Below are 18,457 nucleotides of genomic sequence, written 5' to 3'. Positions count from 1 at the left end.
GGTATACAATGTAGATACTCTTTGAAAAGCATTTAGATTTTTTTAAAATGAAGGTAAAATATTTTTTCAGTGTCATTTGAAAAATGAAGGAAATGTTTGTATTCCCAAGGTATGTAGTTTGTGAAATCATTTCATTATTTTATGGTAAATGTCCTTCAATTGTGAAAAGCCATGTAAGGTAAGACTGGTTTGCTTTTCCATTAATGGGGGAGCCAGAAGGGCACACCTCTACTGGTGGTTAAACTGAGTTGGAGATTTCACATAAACAGTGATTTTCTGTGCCATTTGAGTCTTTGATTTTGAATTATTACTCAGAGAACTGTTTCCTCTTCCAATCAACTAGATGATAAGCTTCCTAAAGGGCAGAAATCTTTATATTCCTCCATTTAGCATAGAATTATGCACATAGCAGGCACTCAATAAAGATTTAACATACATTAGAATAGTGAGACAAAAATGAAAGAACTGCACATGTCCTCTTCACTATGTTTGGCTATAGTCCTAAGATACAGAGTAGCATGGAGTTAGGGATGGTAAAGTTTTGGCAAATACCACTTGCTGTTTATATTTTATACTCTTAAAGCTCCAGTATACAGAGTTGGTTATAACTGAATCACAATTAGCAAAATGGATGGAAGATTAAGAAGTTAAGAGTTAAGAGTTGAGGAAAGCGAATCATTCCCATGCTCTGTAATAATGAAGTAATGATGAGTCTTTCAGCCCCAATATATGAGTCATAGAAACTTGAATAAAGCTGCTCACTTCTACAATAGTCATGTGGACATGAATTATCTGTTACCTACTCTCAGATACATTATTTCAGGTAAATCTATATATAAACATATTAGGAGCAAAGAGAAACCATCCTCTGTGTAGATAATTGGGCACAGAGTTAAAGCCATCATATATTAAGAAGAGAATTTGACTTTACATATAGTGATATTTCATAAAAAGCAGATAGTTCAGAGTTTCTTTTTTCTTAATTCCACTTCTACTTTACTGCCACTAGAGAAAACAAGGCAATTCAGATTGTTGTTAAAAGCACTCAACTTACATTTACCTGCAGTTCTACTATACTTAGAAACAATGGAGCTGAGGGAATATTATGGCTTGTATTTAGATGTCCCCCCAAAATGGGGCTTTTTCAGAGGTGCCTGGATCTAGAGTGTGCCACATTGGGATTGATTCATTGTGTAATGCTAGGATTAAGGGTGTGAGTGCTACCTGCCCTAAGTAGCCTGGATAAGATATAAGGGATAGAAAGAGCTGTGGCTGTCCCTTTATTGCTTTGCTACCTTCTCTTCACCATGAACTGTTTCTCCTCTTCCATGCCTGTCTGCCATGCCACCTTGCCTTGGAGCCAGCGGACTATGGACTGAAACCTTTACAAACTGTGTGCCAAATAAAACTTTCCTCCCTTAACTTCGGGTGTTGGGTATTTTGTCTCAGCAATGAGAAAAGTGACTAAGACAGGGAGTCACTCCCTTCTACCCATTTAGTTCTAAACAGCACCCTATGGCTAGTCCTCTTTCCATTATCCTAAGAGAGGTAGAAAATAAAACTCAAAAACCCAGGAGATCTCTGATTCTGTAGGTGAGGGCATATGTGTGTTAGATTTCCCAGCTTGACTTTCAGTCACCTTCACCCTACTCTCACCTCATTAAAGGTTCACAAATATGTACTACATGTCATGCACGTAATTAAGATCAGAGTGAATTGTGGGACAACCATGTGTGTTGAGAGCCCCTGAGATAGTACAGCACCCTGTTAATCATTCCGGTCAATTACACCTAGAGATTCAGGAGGAGGCAACTGGGCCGAGGTGCATATTCTTTTAATTCTAAAAGCCTGATTTATCAGGGGCTGCTGTTGCTCCTTCCATGTGTTATGACTGGTGTGCAGTACTTTTGCTTTTCTGTCACCCCAGCACCATTTTTCTGTCTGTGCCATATCTTTTTGTCAGCACAGACTTGCCCTGAGCACAACTTCTCATGATCTGCAATAAATGTAGCTGCTTGCCACTTGCTACCAGGCATACACTTGACAATTCTTTGCTTGTCATACACAAAAGCCTGGATTATACATGCCCATTACATGGTAACAGTTCCAACTATAAATAAAAAATAGAAATGTTGATGGGAGCCACCATTTATATAAAAAAGAAAAGTACATTTGTTGTCTTGCTAAGATCTTTAAGAAACAGAAAGCATTATGCAATGAGTCTGAACAATTATGTATTTAATAAAGAATTATATTTCATTCAACTCTGATTATTTCTCAAAATTATTGTCAAATGTCTGCTTCCCTCTTTGACTTCCATTATTCTCTGATAAAGTGCTCCTTAAGTGAACCCAGCCCCACCTGCAAACATCCAAAATAGGCTTTGGTCATATTGACAGAATGGGCCAGAGAAGGAGATGATGGGGCTGAAAACCTAGCCAGATGTAAGTGGCAGTAGACAGTCTGGAAAGATACCAACAGAAGGCATTAGCAAGCAGTCCAGGAAGATAAACAGAGCCCAGATGTGACACTAAGGTCCACTCAGCCCAATGACTGATATAAAGAGAGACTTGCAAGAGATGTTAAAGAACAAGGCAGGAGAATGAATTTCAAAGTAGACAGACCCTAATCTCAAAGAGGAAGACATTCTAGACATGGATTCCAGGGTAGGTGTGAAACTGATTTGTTATAATAAAGCAAGAAGTCAGAATGGGATCTAAAATAAAGACAACAGTACTAATATTTGAGATTATGGTTCCAAAATTGGGGATGAAGTTCAATTCATAGGAAATTCAATGGTGGATTAGTTAGATTTTTGGAGTTCTAAACTAGACACTGAGATTAATGTATTACTTTGCTACCTCTATTTAGATAGATGACTGGTACCATTCCCCAACACAGGAAAATATTAATCTTTGTATATTTGAACATTTCCACTTGATTATAAAATCTCATTTAAAAATGTGTTCTGTCATATATTTATTCAACAAATATTTACTATTTTTCAGGTTGTGTTGAACTCAGAAGTGAAGTATAACAGAACCTTTGGCCTTAGAAATCTTATAGATTCTTAGAGAAATCTTACAGTTTATTCCATGAAGGAATAAACATCTAAACTGATGATTCCAGTAAAGTGTGCTACAAGCACAAAGAATAGAGGGAACTTTTATTCATTCATTCATTTAGTTAATCAAAAGTATTGAGTATCTCTATTTTTCAGGAACTAGTCTGAGAATCAGAGGATGACCTAAACTTACACTTGTGGGGTCACAAAAAAAAACTTTCCAAGAGAAGGTGCAGCTTCATCTGAAACTTGTAGGAAGTAACCAGGTAAAAGAATGTGACAAACAATTTCTATTGTTCCCTTCTTGCATATAAACAGAACCCTGACTTTTTTGAGGCAGCATTGTGCCTATTTAAAAACTATTTACCCCTTCACACACTTTTCTAGGTGTGAACCACCATGTAAGTAAGACTCCACTGGATGAAGCTTAGTTGAGGGTCATTTTTTTTCTGATAAGAACATACTCAACTGACAGATAATTCACTTTTGCCTTTCTTCATTCTTGGAATGCAGATGGGAAACCTAGAGAAGGAACTCTTATCTTGAAGCCATGAAAACAAAATCCTCATTAGAATAAGGGTAAAATAAAAAGTAGGAGTCTTAGTCCTTGATGACATCATGCAACTTCTATTTCCTTTGGACTTTTATTTAAGCCACTGTGGTCACTTTTCTATTGTTCCTATTACATGTCCTTAAAGACAATTCTAAGTAATAAAAAGCACACTGGGCTTTGATGGTAGAGTTCAAAAGAATATCCCATGCATAATAAAACAAGGCACATGCAAAGGCATAGAATTAGAAACCTTTAAGTTAAAGAAACTGTGAGTAGAACAAACAGGATGGACTTATGGAAGGAAATTGCTAGATATGAACTTGGAGAAGTAAAGACCAGTTCCTTGAGGGCCACGTTAAAAGTGTGGGCTTTATTGTAAAGTCATAAGTGGAGTCACTTATGAATTTTTAAGTGATGTAATATTTGCATTTCAAAAAGGTTATTTGGTTAAAATATTTAGGATGGTTTGGGAGAGGAGAGGTTCCTGGCAAGCAAATTAGATAGGACACATAATAATTTAGCTGATTAAAAACCAAAACAAAGTTAGTAGAAATAGGAATTGAGAGATAAGATTGGAACTCCTAATTACAAGTTCCTAGAAGAGATTCAAAATACATCAGGGGTAGAATCAATATAGATTGGTTGTTGGAATTTAAAGAGAAGGCTATTTAAAGGCTGAGTCACAGGTTTCTGTCTTGGGTGACCAGATGGTTCACAAACATAGGAAATAAAGGAGATGAAAATTAACTAATCATCCAAAGTCTACAATCTCTGATAACCAAAGTAAATTTAAGTATGTCTTGTCAATTTTAAAAGTGTTTCTCTGAAGTAGTAATATGGGCTTAGTTCTTAAAGTTGACATTTATATAAAGTTATTTTCTCAAGTAGATTGAGACTAACATAACAGTATTTTATCTTTGCACAATACTATGTCTATGATGTCCTTTAATGTTTCTGAAAACATCAACGGAAAAAATATGTAAAAAAAGAATATAACTGTGCTACAGAAACCATAGTAAGGTTTTTGTTTCTTTGCTTTCTATTTCAGCCCAATTCAAAGGTAGGTAAGGAAAAAGTGATGAATAGAAAGAATAAGAAAGAAAGAAATGTGCTATAAGAGGCATTTAGCAGATGTTATTTTAATGTGTCTGACATAGCTCTGCATAGTTTTACACCTTTATGAGTTTATTGTGATAATGGAGGCGGGAAGATGCAGGCCCCAGGCATTGCTAAGTAATGACACAATTTTAAGTTTTACTTTATACTTTCATTAAAACGTTTTCACAAAGTCTGCGTTCTTTTAATCCAGCCTAGAGAATACTAACATAAAGACCTGGCATTAGCAAAAGGAATCAAAACTGCTTCCAAGCTTTTCCATCTTGATGTTCTCTCTTTAGCTAGGCCAAGCCTGGATGCGGGACAGAGTAGTTTGTATTGCTATCAGCCATGTAACTGCTTCGGTGAAAATGCTGAACAGACTAAGAGCAATGATTTGGAATTGTTGGCTGCCCTCAAACTTCTCTACTTGACTGTATAGCCAAAACCCCATATTTGGACAAAGTGACTATAGGACAATAACCATTCATTTCATCTGGGTGCTTTCTGAAATCAAATAGGTCTAAAAGGGAAACTTTAAATACTTAGAAAAGCTGCTGTTGTTACATATGTGTCATTCCTTTTGTTTTGAGCAGGGGAGGTTACTGGGGATTGAATCTAGTACCTCACACATAATAGGCAAGTAATTCAGTACTGTACATCCCCAGAACTTTCTAAGTTTTAAAAAATTGTGGAGCAGGGTTTTGCTGAGGTTGGTTTTGATCTTGTGATCTTACTGCCTCAGCCACCTCAGTAGCTGAGATTACAGGCATATGATACCAAACCTATCTGGAGATTGCTTCTCATACATGGGTAGATACTGGTGTGATAGAAAAGTGACAAATATAAGTAGAACAACTATGTTCTTATGATTAGAAAGTTGTTGTCTAGGTTGCTTGAGTTTTATCGACATTTAAGGGGAAAATTTAAAAATAAAGGGTTACGTTGGAAATTTTGGACAAGGAGGCCTGTGGTCACAAGTGAGTTTGTAAAATACTCCTTGGAGTACAGTTATACACTGAGGTAGGATTTACTAAATTTCATTTAAAGGCCTGGAGACCTAGGCATCAAATGTATTTTTAGCCATTTGTTTAGTTCACATCTTTCTAACACAGTGCTACTGTGGGTGTGTGTGCGCGAGTATTTGTATGTAGAAATCCTACTCTGTTGATTTGAATAATAAAATGATGTAAGGGGAATTTCTTTCAGGTACCAGGTTATATTCATCTTACATCCAGAATGACAAGAATTCATTTTCTTTTTAACTTTTTTCCTATCACTTTATCACAGTTGGTTTTCATATAAATGTGTGATTTTAAAAATTTATCTCAATTATTGTTTCTCCTTTTCATTTCTTTTTTTTTTTGGTATTAAATTCTTTTATTGGTACATTGTAGGTATACAACACAATTAAATTTCTCATTGGGAACTGTACCTTTATATAATGCATCTTGGTTCTTATTTTTTCCCCATTCCTAGCCCTCCCTTCATGCCCTCCACCCTTCCCTATTTACAAAGACTTTATTTCCATTTTGTCCATTTCTCAGCATTTTTTCCTTTCCCTTCTTTCCTTTCCCCTGCCCCTCCCACTACCCCTACCCCTTTGGACCTTTTCTTCCTATTTTACATTATCGATTATTCATTCTAATCATTGGTACATTTTAGGTATACAATAGAATGACATTCATCATTGGAAATTTGCACCTTTACATAGTCTCTCTTGGTTCTTATTTTTCACCCTTGCCCAGCCCTCCCTTCAACCCCTCCAGTCCTCCCTATTTACAAAGATTTTGTTTCTATTTTTCCATTTTCTCATATTAATCCCATTCCCTTCTATCCTTTCCCCCATCCCTCCAACTTCCTTCCTTTTTGCCCCTTTTCTTCCTATTTCACGTGACCTATTATACATTTAGTCCTTATTTACACTTTCAGTTTCTCACACCAGAGAAACTATTCGGTATTTACACATGTGTGTCCTATTTATTTCACTTAAGAGTATTGCCTCAATGTGCATCCACTTAGCTATAAATATCTCTAATTTCTCATTTTTTATGGCTGAGTAGTACTCCATTTTATAAAAAAACCACATTTTCTTTATCCAGTCTCCAGTTGATGGGCATTTGGGCTGTTTCCAAGTTTTAGCTATTACAAACTGCACTGCTATGAACATAGGTGCACATATATCCCTATGGCATGATTCTTTTAATTCTTTGGGGAAGATCCCCAGCAGTGGAATAGCAGGGTCAAATGGGACTTCCAGTCCTAGTTCTTCGAGGTATCTCCATACTGATTTCCACAGTGCTTGCACCAGTCTACACTCCCACCAGCAGTGGAGCAGGGTTCCTCTTTCCCCACAGCCCAGCCAGCATTTGTTATTGGTTGATTTCATGATAGCAGCCATTCTTTCTGGAGTGAAGTGGAATCTCAGCCTTGTTTTCATTGGCATCTCTCAAATGACCAGTGATGCTGAACATTTTTTCATGTATTTATTTGCTATTTCTACTTCTTTGTCTGAGAAATGTCTGTTCATTTCAGATGCCCATTTTCAGATTGGGTCTTTCAATTTGGGAGGTCTGATCTTTTTAAGTTCTTTATAGATTTGAGATAGTAGACCTTTGTCTGAGGAAGAGCAGGTGAAGATTTTTTCCACATTGTGGGTTATCTCTTCACACTGCTGGTGGTTTCTCTTGCTGTGCAGAAGCTTTTTAATAAGAAGAGATCCCACTTGTTGATTGTTTGTGCTAGTTCACAGGCAACTGAGGTTTTGTTCATAAAATCTTTTCCTACACCGATGTCTTCAAGGGTTCTACCTAACCTCTGTTCCAACTGGTTCAGAGTTTTGATTTTAATATTTAGATCTTTAATCCATTTTGATTTTAGTTTAGTGCATGGTGAGAGATATAGGTCTAGTTTTAATCTTTGGCAAGTTGAAGCTCAATTTTTCCAGCACCATTTATTAAAGAGGCTATCTTTCCTGCAGTGAGGGTGTTTGGCTCCTTTGTCAAAGATGAGATGGCGGAGTATGTCTGGTGTTGTTTCTGCATCTTCTAATCTGTTCCACTGGTCCTCAAGTCTGTTTCTTTGCCAGTACCATGCTGTTTTTATCACAGTAGCTTTGTAGTAGAGTTGCAGGTTGGGGATTGTGACACCCCCTGCCATGTCTCTGTTACCTAGAATTGCTTTTGCTATTCTGGGTCTCTTCTTGCTCCAAATGAATTTTTGGATTGTTTTCTCGAGGTCTATGAAGTATGCTGCTGGGATCTCATTTGGAATTGCATTAAATCTCTATAGCAGTTTTGGAAGTATGGCCATTTTCACTATATTAATCCTTCCTACCCAGGAGCAGGGGATGTCTGTCCATTTTCTGATGTCATCTTCAATCTCTCTTTTCAGAGTGCTAGAGTTTTCAGAGAAGAGGTCTTTGATTTCCTTAGTTAGGTTGATTCCTAGGTATTTCAGTTTTTTGGATGCTATTGTGAAAGGAATTATTTGCCCTATTTCTCTCTCAGTGAGTCAGTTATTCCTGTAGAGGAAAGCTAATGAATTTTATGTTGACCTTGTATGCAGCTACTTTACTGAATTTGGTTATTAAGTCTAGAAGACTTTTGGTGGAGTTCTTGGGGTCTTCTATATAGAGTATCATGTCATCTGCAAATAATGACAATTTGACTTCTTCATTTCCTATCTTTATTCCTTTTATTTCTTTCCCTTGTCTAATTGATGTGGCTAATGTTTCCAGAACTATATTGAACAAGAGTGGTGATAGTGGACATCCTTGTCTTGTTCCTGATTTTAGTGTGAAGGATTTTAGTTTTTGACCATTTAGTATGATATTGGCTTTTGGTTTTTCATAGATGGCTTCTATCAGTTTGAGGTAGAGACCATCTATTCCAATTTTTCGTAGGGTTTTTATCATAAATGCATGTTGGATTTTGTCAAATGCTTTTTCTGTGTCTATGGAGATAATCATATGGTTTTTGTCCTTGGCTCTATTGATATAGTGTATTACATTGATTGATTTGCGTATATTGAACCATCCCTGCATCCCTGGGATGAATCCCACTTGATCAGGGTGTATGATCTTCTTGATGATCTTCTGCATTCTGTTTGCCAGTATCTTATTAAGGATTTTTTGCATCTATGTTCATTAGTGAGATTGGCCTATGTTCTCTTTTTCAGTTGGGTCTTTCTCTGCTTTGGGGATCAAGGTGATGCTTGCTTTCAGGAATGAATTTGGGAGTATTGCTCCCTTTGAATTTCATTGAAGAGTTTAAACAGTAGTGGCAGCAGTTCCCCTCTTAATGTCTTGTAGAATTCAGCAGTGAAGCCATCAGGGCCTGGGCTTTTCTTAGTTGATAAGTTTTTAATTACATTTTCCATTTCATTGGTTGATATTGGGTTGTTCAGAATTTTTAGGTCTTCTTTGTTCAACTTTGGTAATCCATATGTATCTAGGAATCTGTCCATTTCTTCTGTGTTGTCTATCTTATTGGCATATAGGTTCTGGAAGTAGGTATTGATGATAATCTGGATTTCTGCTGGGTCTGTTATAATTTCACCATTTTCATTCCTAATTGCGTGGATTTGCACCTTTTTTTCCCTTTTTCTGACAAGGTTGGCTAAAGGTTTGTCAGTTTTGTTGATTCTTTTGAAGAACTAACTCTTGGCTTCATTGATTTTCTGTATCGTTCTCTTAGTCTCCATTGCATTGATTTTTCCTCTGATCTTTATAATTTCCTCCCTTGTATGAGCTTTGGGTTTGTCCTGCTCCTCTTTTTCTAGAAGCTTGAGGTTCAGCATCAGGTTGTTTAATTGGGCTCGTTCTGTTTTACTAATATGCATATTCATTGCTATGAATTTCCCTCATAAGACTGCTTTCATTGTGTCCCATAGATTCCGATATGTTGTATTGTCATTGTCATTTAATTGAAGGAACTGTCTGATTTCTTCTTTAATTTCCTCTGTGACCCATTGGTTATTCAGAAGTGTGTTGTTCAATTTACACATGTTTATGAAATTTTTTAGTTTCTTTTTCTATGGATCTCCAATTTCATCACACTATGGTCTGATAATATACAGGGGATAACTGCAATTCCTTTGCACTTACTTAAACATGTTCTATGTGTGAGTATGTGGTCTATTTTGGAGAATGTCCCATGTGCAGCTGAGAAGAATGTGTATTCTGATTTTGTGGGGTGGAAGACTCTGTAAACCTCTGTTAAGTTCATTTGTTCAAGAGTTCGATTGAGTTCTAGTATTTCATTACTTATTTTTAGTCTAGTTGATCTATCTATTTGTGACAATGGGGTGTTGAGGTCCCCCACTACAATTGTATTAGTGCATATATGACTTTTCATGTCCGTTAGTATTTGTTTTATAAAGTTGGGTGCACTAGTGTTTGGTGCATAGATATTTATGATTGTCATCTCTTCCTCTTGGATTCTTCCCTTTACAAGGATATAGTATCCTTCTTCATCTCTCTTAATCAGTGTTGGTTTGAAATCTACTTGATCTGCCAAGAGGATAGCTACTCCTGCTTTTTTTCAGGTTCCTGTTGCACGGAGTATTGTTTTCCACCCTTTAACTTTCAGTCTATGAGTTTCCTTTTGAATGAAGTGTGTTTCTTGTATGCAGCATATTGTTGGATTTTGCTTCTTGACCCATTCTGCCAGTCTATTTCTTTTGTTTGGTGAATTGAGACCATTAACGTTGATGGTTATAACTGAAATGTATTGACTTGTCATTGCCATGACTTTTTCTCTTTGTTGAGTTCTCCCCCTTTACATTTAATTTCTTGTCATGCCAGATGGGTTCATTCTGCTTTGCTTCCTGGGGTTGTGATCCTCAATGTCTGTTCCTAAGATATTGTGTAAAATTCTTTGGAGTGGTGGTTTGGTGTTCACGAAATTCCTAAGGTGCTCTTTGTCATGAAAGTATCTTATTTCTCCATCCATTTTGAAAGATAGTTTTTCAGGGTACATCAATCTGGGTTGGAGGCTGTTTTCTTTTAGGGCTTGGAATATGTCACTCCAAGCTCTTCTTGCCTTGATGGTTTGTGTTGAGAAGTCTGCTGTGATTCTGATGGGCTTTCCTTTGTATGTGATTTGTTTCTTTTCTCTGACTGCTTATTCTTCTGTTGTGTTTCTGAAATCTTAACAATTATATGCCTATGTGTAGATTTTTTTTGATCAAGGCTATTTGGAGTCCTATATGGCTCACTTATCTGTATGTCAAGCTCTTTTCCCCTGCTTGGGAAGTTTTCTGCCATCATTTCTGTGAAGAGATTTTTTATGTCATCTGCACGCTCTCCTGTTTCTTCATTGAGCCCAATCAGTCTTATGTTATTCTTCTTTGCATCATCTAGCAGCTGTTGGATTGATTTCTCATGTTTCCTTATAATTTTGAAGCAATTTTTCTTTTCCTGGTCACTAATTGCAATCTTATCTTCTATATCTGAAATTCTGTCCTCACATTGGCTCATTCTGCTGTGTAGACTTTCAATGGAGTTTTTCATGTCCTGGAAATCTATTTGCATCTGTTTTATGGATTCCACTTGTTTTCTATGTTGGGATTCCATCATGTTCCTCAGCTCCTCTCTAGATTTATTAATCATGTCTTGCACTAGGGGAACAATTTCTCCTGTTATCTGAGAAATTATTTCTGATTTCCTTTTTTCCAGATCCCCTTTTGTTGCCAGTTCAGTGGGTCCAGGTGGTTGAGTATGAGAGTGTTCCATCTCATTTCCCTTTGGGGTTGCTGTAGGTGATCTGGAAGTCTGGTTTTGAGACTTATTTATGTGTTTTCTCATTTTGACTGTGGTGGGGGGCTGTTAGTGCCTGCACAGATTACCTCCTCTGAGCTGGGTGAGGTGGGACAGGGGCTGGGAGCAGCGGTAAAGATGGTGAACCAAAAGCCCTTTCCTGTGGACTGGGAGCAGCTGTAGGGATGGTGGTTGCGAAACCCCTTCCTCTGGACCAGGAGCAGTGGGATGGTGGCTCAGAAGCCCCTCCCTCTGGGCCAGGAGCAGCGAGACAGAAGGTGGCCCAAAAGGCCTTTCCTCTGGGCTGGGAGCAGCGGGAGGGATGGTGACCAGGAAGCTCCTTCCTCTGGACCAGGAGCAGTGGGACGACGGCTCAGAAGCCCCTACCTCTGGGCCGGGAACAGTGGGACTCAGTACCTTGGTCTGGTGGTCTGGTGTCCTTTGCGTCTTTGTAGTGTGGAATCAGGTGGCTGCCTGTCTGCAGCGCGGTGATTTGGTGTCTTCCTCGTGGCTCAGGACCTCGGTAGGGCGTGCACAGACCTGCCTGTCTGCAGCGGGCTGATTGGGAGTGTTCTGTGGGACTCAGGACCTAGATAGGGCATGGACAGACCTGCCTGTCTGCAGCGGGGTGATTCGGCATCCCTCCTTTTCATTTCTTAGGATACTTTGCAGAATCCATCTCTGTTTTATTCCAATGATCTATATGTCTTTCCTTACACCAACACTGCCTTGATTACTGTAGCTTTAGAAGAAGGCTTAAAATTAGGCACTAAACGTCTTCCAACACTGTTTTTTTTTTCTCTTTTTCTTTTTACTTCTCTAGGTCCTTTGTACTCCTAGATAACTTTCAAATTTCAATATCCAATTCTTCATTTATAGCAAGTATCCACAGACCTGAATTTTTATATATACCTTGTGTTTTCTAACCCTGCTAAATTCAAATAGAAGTTCTAGGGGCTCCTAGAGATTTCTTAGTATTTTCTCGGTAGATGATCATTTCATCTACATGTAAAGATTTTGCTTCTACCTTGCCAATCCTATCCTAATTGTGTCATTTTATTGCCAGACTATTTTGGTTTGGGCCTATGTTTCAAAGTTTAATGGACAGATGAAGAGTAAGCATATCTGCCCTTGTTCCCCACCTTAAGGAGAAAGCATTGTGTCTTCTCCATTCATATAAGGATTTCTCGCTGGAAGTATGGAGTACATGTCTTTAATCTGTTGAGACGGTTCTGTTCTACTTCTAGTCTCCTGATAGCTTTTACCATGAACAGCTGTGGAATTTAGTCCAATACTTTTTCTCCAACTAGTGACAGGATCATATGGCTTTTTCCTTTCCTCTGTTAAAATGACTACTTTTGGGGGTGGATCTTCCAATGCTAAACCAACACTGCCATCCCGAAAATAAAACCACTTTCTACATACTACCAGATCTGACTTCTAATAATTTGTTTTGTTAAACAAATTTCTATCTATGTTCATACTTTTTTCTTCTATTATCTTTATCCAATTTTAGGATTAGCACAATGCTGATTTCCTAAAATGAGGGGAGAAGTGTTCCTTCTTTTTTTTTGCTTTAAATGTTTGGTATAGTTTATCAGTTAAAATGTATATGAGCCTGTTGTTGTCATATAGGTAGGTTTTCAAGCTAGGAATATACTTTCTTTAATAGGTGCTACTCAAATTTTATATTTCCTCCAGAGTTAGTTTCATTAATTTGTCTTCCAAGGTACTTCTTTGAAGTTGTCATATTTATTTCAAAACAGATTTTTGAAATATGCTTTCTATATCCTTTTAAATTTTGTAAAATCTGTGGTAATGTCTCCTAGGCCTTTATGTTGTAATTTAAAAATGTATAATTGATATTGTGTAATAGGAACTAAAGATCTAAAGGAGCAGGGGAAGTGGGAGGGGTAGGGGAAAGGAAAGAAGGGAAAAGAAAAAAATACGAGAAAAGGAAAAAAATGGAAACAAAATCTTTGCAAATATAGAAGGGTGGAGAGGGTGAAGGGAGGGCAGGGGAAGGGGAAAAACATAAGAACCAAGATACTCATGTAATCGTACAAGATCCCAATGATGTATGTAAATGTATTTTATACCTAAAATGTACCAATAAACTTAATGGGGGGGACAAAAACAAACAAACTTCGCAAAATCCAAAACTATTTAAATTCTATTTAATTCTCGTTATTTACATATCAGTATAGACTCAAAGGCCCTCCAATTAGAAGTTAGGAATGAAATGTATGTACATCTATAAAGACATTAGAATGACTTGAGGCTGGACCAGATGGTATAAGGAGATCCACACTATTGCTATTTTGCATGGAAGTGGGAAGACACAGGAAGAAGCAATGACATATTAAGATATGTATAACAGAAAGAAAAAGAATAAGAGATTAAGCTAAACTCATACAAATGGCCTCTAATTTACTTATTGTTATTTTTAAAGGATCTAGAGTGCCACCTGATATTTCTACTAGGAGAAACACTAAATAAAAAGAATGAATAACTTTTATTTATATGTACATTTTATAAACCTAAATACGGAAATCAGCCCATTTGAAGATGAGCATTGCTAATTGCAATATCATTAAATTCAATATCAATTGGACTTTCATCACACCTTGAAAGAATCTATTTGTTTCAAAGTCATGTTATTTGACCTTATAAGAAACAAAATAAACAGAGTAGTTTAAACAAAAGTTAAGAGATATTCAGGTTAAAGAATTTGGCTTTGATAAGTTCAAGAAGTGAAAAGAAAGTACTCAATTTTTTTAGATGGTGGTGAGTGTTTATCTTTTTTTTTTTTTAAATCAGAATCAGCCAATTTGTTCACCTTATGTGTATCAGTCAGTGAGTGGGATAGATAATGCATGTGTTAAAAATGAAGAGCCAGTAGGATTCACTTTAAGCCAGTAGAGAAAGGAGATACTATGACAAAATAAGTGATATGTTAGGTCAAAGGCAGCCTTTAAGCATCTTTGCTACCTCTCGGTATAGTTTGGCTACTTACCTAAAGAGCAGCCCCAATCTATATGATATTAAATAAATAGAGCCTCAGAAATGTATTCCCAGGTTTGACTCCTATCATTAGATAATGAACATAATAAAAACATTTTAATTTGAGGTGATGGATATGAATGAAAGCATACATGTTTTTAAAAATTCCTACAATTCCTGGCCCTCTAAAAACCATGACAAAGCTCCACAATGGCTGCATGCTTAGGATATTCCCTAGGAACCATTAGCTTTCCTTTTTCTTTTTAAAAAATAGACTATGGGGGGTGGTACCGGGGATCAAATTTGGGACCTTCCACTTGCAAGGCAGGTGGTGGAACCACTGAGCTAAATCCCTGGCCCCTTAAAAAGTAGACTTTTAAAGAACTGTTTTAGATTCACAGAATAATTAAGCAGAAACAACAGAGAGTTCCCATTTATCCCTGGATCCATACATACATAGCTTTCTTTACTATGAAAATCCTATTCTAAGGCCAGGGGTTTAGCTCAATGGTTCTGCAGCCTGCCTCGCAAGCGCAAGGTCCTAAGTTTGACACTGGGTACAAAAAAAATCACATTTTATAATGATACATTTGTCACAATCAAGGAGCCTACATTGATACATCATCATCACCCAAAGCCAGTAGTTCAGATTCACTTTTGGTATTGTACAGGTTTTGACAATGTATAATGACATATAACCACAATAATAATTTCATACAGAGTAGTTTCATTACTGTAAAAGTTCTCTGTGTTTAGCCTAATTACCCAATCCTCTTACCTCTGGTAAGTACTGTTCTTTTTACTGCCTATAGTTTGGCCTTTTCCAGAATGTCTAAAGCTGGAATCATATAGTATGTAGCATTTTCAGATTGGTTTCTCTCACTGAGTAATATATTAAGGTTCTTCTGTACCTCTTTATGGCTTAATAACTCCTTTCTCTTTAGTGTTAAGTAATAATTCATTGTCTGGATGTACCAAAGTCTATTTATCCATTCACCTAGTGAAAGACATCTTGTGTGTTTCTAAATTTCAGCAATTATGAATAAGCTGCTATGAACATCCATGTGTATATTCTATAAAGACAAAAGGTTTCAGTGGTTTTGGGTAAATACCAAAGAGCATGATTGCTGGATTATATGATGAGAGCATGTTTAGTTTTATAAGAACCTGCCAAACTGTCTTCCAAAGTGTCTATATATTTTGCATTCTCACTAGCAATGTATCAGAGTTCTTATTGTTACCAAATATCATTGGCATTTGATCTTGTCAGTGTTTTGGATTTCAGCCATTATAATAGGTGTATAGTAAAATCTCAGTGTATTAATTTTCATTTCACTCATTATGTGATGTTGAGTTGTTTTTATATCCTTACTTGCCATCTGTATATCTTCTTTGATGAGGTACCTCTTCAGAACCTTAACTCATTTTTTTTTGTAAGGGGATTGTCTTATTGTCAAGTTTTAAGAGTTCTTTGTATATTAAGATAAAAATCCTTTATCAGATATGTCTTCTGGTCTACAGCCATACCACCTTGAAAGCGCCTGATCTCTTCTGTTCTCAGATATGTCTTCGGCAAATATTTTCTCTCAATTTGTGGCTTGTCTTTTCATTCTTTTGACAGTTTCTTTCACAGAGCAGGAGTTTTTAGTTTGAATGAAGTTCAACTTATCAATTTTTTCTTTCATGAGTCATGCCTTTGGTGTTGTAACCCAAAAAAAATCACCAACCTCAAGGTCATTTAGATTTTCTCCTATGTTATTGTCTTTGTGACTTTCCTCATCGCTGGGACAAACACCCTGTATTCAGAACTAAAAGGAGAGATTTATTTTGGCTCATGTTTCAGTAGTCTCAGTTCTTTCAAGGTCAGCTGGCTCCAAGGCAGGATGTCATGGCACAGGGGCATGGCAAAGGAATAGCTAGCTGCTCACATCATGTTGTCCAGGGGCAAAGAGTCAAGAGAAGTGTCAGAAAGGGAGATATAACCTTCTGGGTCATGCCCACAGTGACCTGTCTCTTCTGACCAGGTCTCTCCTTCTAGTAACGCAAAGTCAGCTATTACACTCCTAATCCAATCACCTTCCAAATGTCCTGCCTATGAGTGCATGAAAATTTTTTTTATTTGGGGGGAGCATCTAGATATAAACCATCACATTCCACCTCTAGACCCCAAAAGGCTCATGAGCATCTGTTTATGCAAAATGCATTTAGTGCATCTCTAAGAGTTGCCAAAGTCTTAACAGTTTTAGCAGTGCTAAAAAATCCAAGTCCAACGTCTTCTCTAAAGCAAACTCTTAGCTGTGAGTCTCTGTAAAATCAAAAAGTTAAACACTGCCTACATACAATGGCAGAGGATAAATATTCCCATTCCAAAAGGGAGGAAGAGAGATAGAAACCAACGGGACCAAAGCAAGATTGAAACTCAGCCTGTAACTCTGTGTTTATCACCTGAGACAAGTTGTGGTGAGGTGCAAACTCCAAATGTAGCACTGCCTGCTTCAGCCCCCATAGCCTATCTCTTGGGATGGCTTTCCTCACTGCCTGTGGCTTTGCTCAGATGCTCCACATTCTTGGTTTCTCCAGTATACTGGGGTCTCCATTGTACTTTTGGCTTCACTCTCACAGTTTCATGCTCAGCTCTCTTAGGGGCACACTTCCTTGGCCTCTTAGGTCTTTTTCTGAAATCTGAGTGGAAGCCCACAACTCTTGCATTCTGCATGCAGACAACCTCACTAAACTGTGGTGGACATTTGAAAATTTTTCCCTCCTCAAAATGTACTAAATAAGAATCTTTCAGAGTATTTAGCAGTTTAATATTTTCCAGTGTCCATTGACTTATATACAGAGATATCACATTATATCTGTCATTGCTCATCTGCTGCCCAAAGATAACATTTGCTCAGTTCTCCAAGAGTGTAGTATCATAATTCCCCCTCTTTTTGACTAGCTCTAATATTCATCCCTCTTTTGGTTCTCAATAAATTTGTAAAAGTAAAGTCTCACTACTCATACATAGGACTGTAGTGCTTTCCTATTAACTTTTTTTTTTTTTTGTACAGCGGATTGAACTCGGGACTTTGGGCTTGCGAGGCAGGTGCCAGAAACACTGAGCTAAATCCCCGGCCCTCCTATCAACTTTTAATACATGCTAAAAATTAGGTATTTATTCTTCTTATTAGCTTTCTACCTCTTAAATATGTATATTAGAAACTGTAGCTAGAGTAGTACATGCTCACACTTTATTTACTAAATTTAATAGGTAAGCACCAAAAAATGTGAAAATACTATTGTTTTCATAGAGACATACACTTATTCCCCTAGTGGTAAGCCATTGAGTTTACTTATTGAATATAATAAATGACTATTCTTTGACTTTTTCCCATTAAAATATAATTTGTCCAGCATTCTAGCTCTGCTTATATATTCACTGCTGTCATTTAATCAACTAAACATATCTGACATATTTGTCATTGAAAACATGTATTCATAAGACATATTTCCTTACAGTATAAATGTTTGACTCATTTTTTCATCTGGTAACAGTTTATAAACCTACATTAGAATTTAACGTATGTATCTTCATTTGTGATATAATATATCCATTTCTTCACTTAAGTTTTCGAGACTCTACTATAGAATTCCTAAAGGACCAAACACAAATAAGGCATTATTTCCAAAGAGAAAAGTTTAAAAGATTATTAATAAATTAATAGATAAGGCAGTTAAACTGTTGGTATCATTAATGTTATAATATATCTGAAAAAACATTAAGGAATCATTATCTATAACAGAGAACAATAAATCCTTGTTCTATTCAGGTAGATACAGCAAACTAACAAATCTTTTGTGATAGACTATGTGCTCATTACAGAGTAGTTACCCAAGTTTAAACCTATGAGTCCACTTACTCTCAACCACATTTCATTAGTCTGCCTGTCTCAGTACTTGGTAGCTTCAGTTCATGTTATTACTTTTTTCTTTTTTT

Source organism: Heterocephalus glaber, unplaced genomic scaffold (assembly GCF_053883595.1).
Source record: "Heterocephalus glaber isolate CG9 unplaced genomic scaffold, H.glaber_assembly_v1.0 deba00001613, whole genome shotgun sequence".
Lineage (NCBI taxonomy): Eukaryota > Metazoa > Chordata > Mammalia > Rodentia > Bathyergidae > Heterocephalus > Heterocephalus glaber.
The sequence above is the reverse complement of the archived record's forward strand: the minus strand, read 5'-3'. Positions refer to the sequence as shown.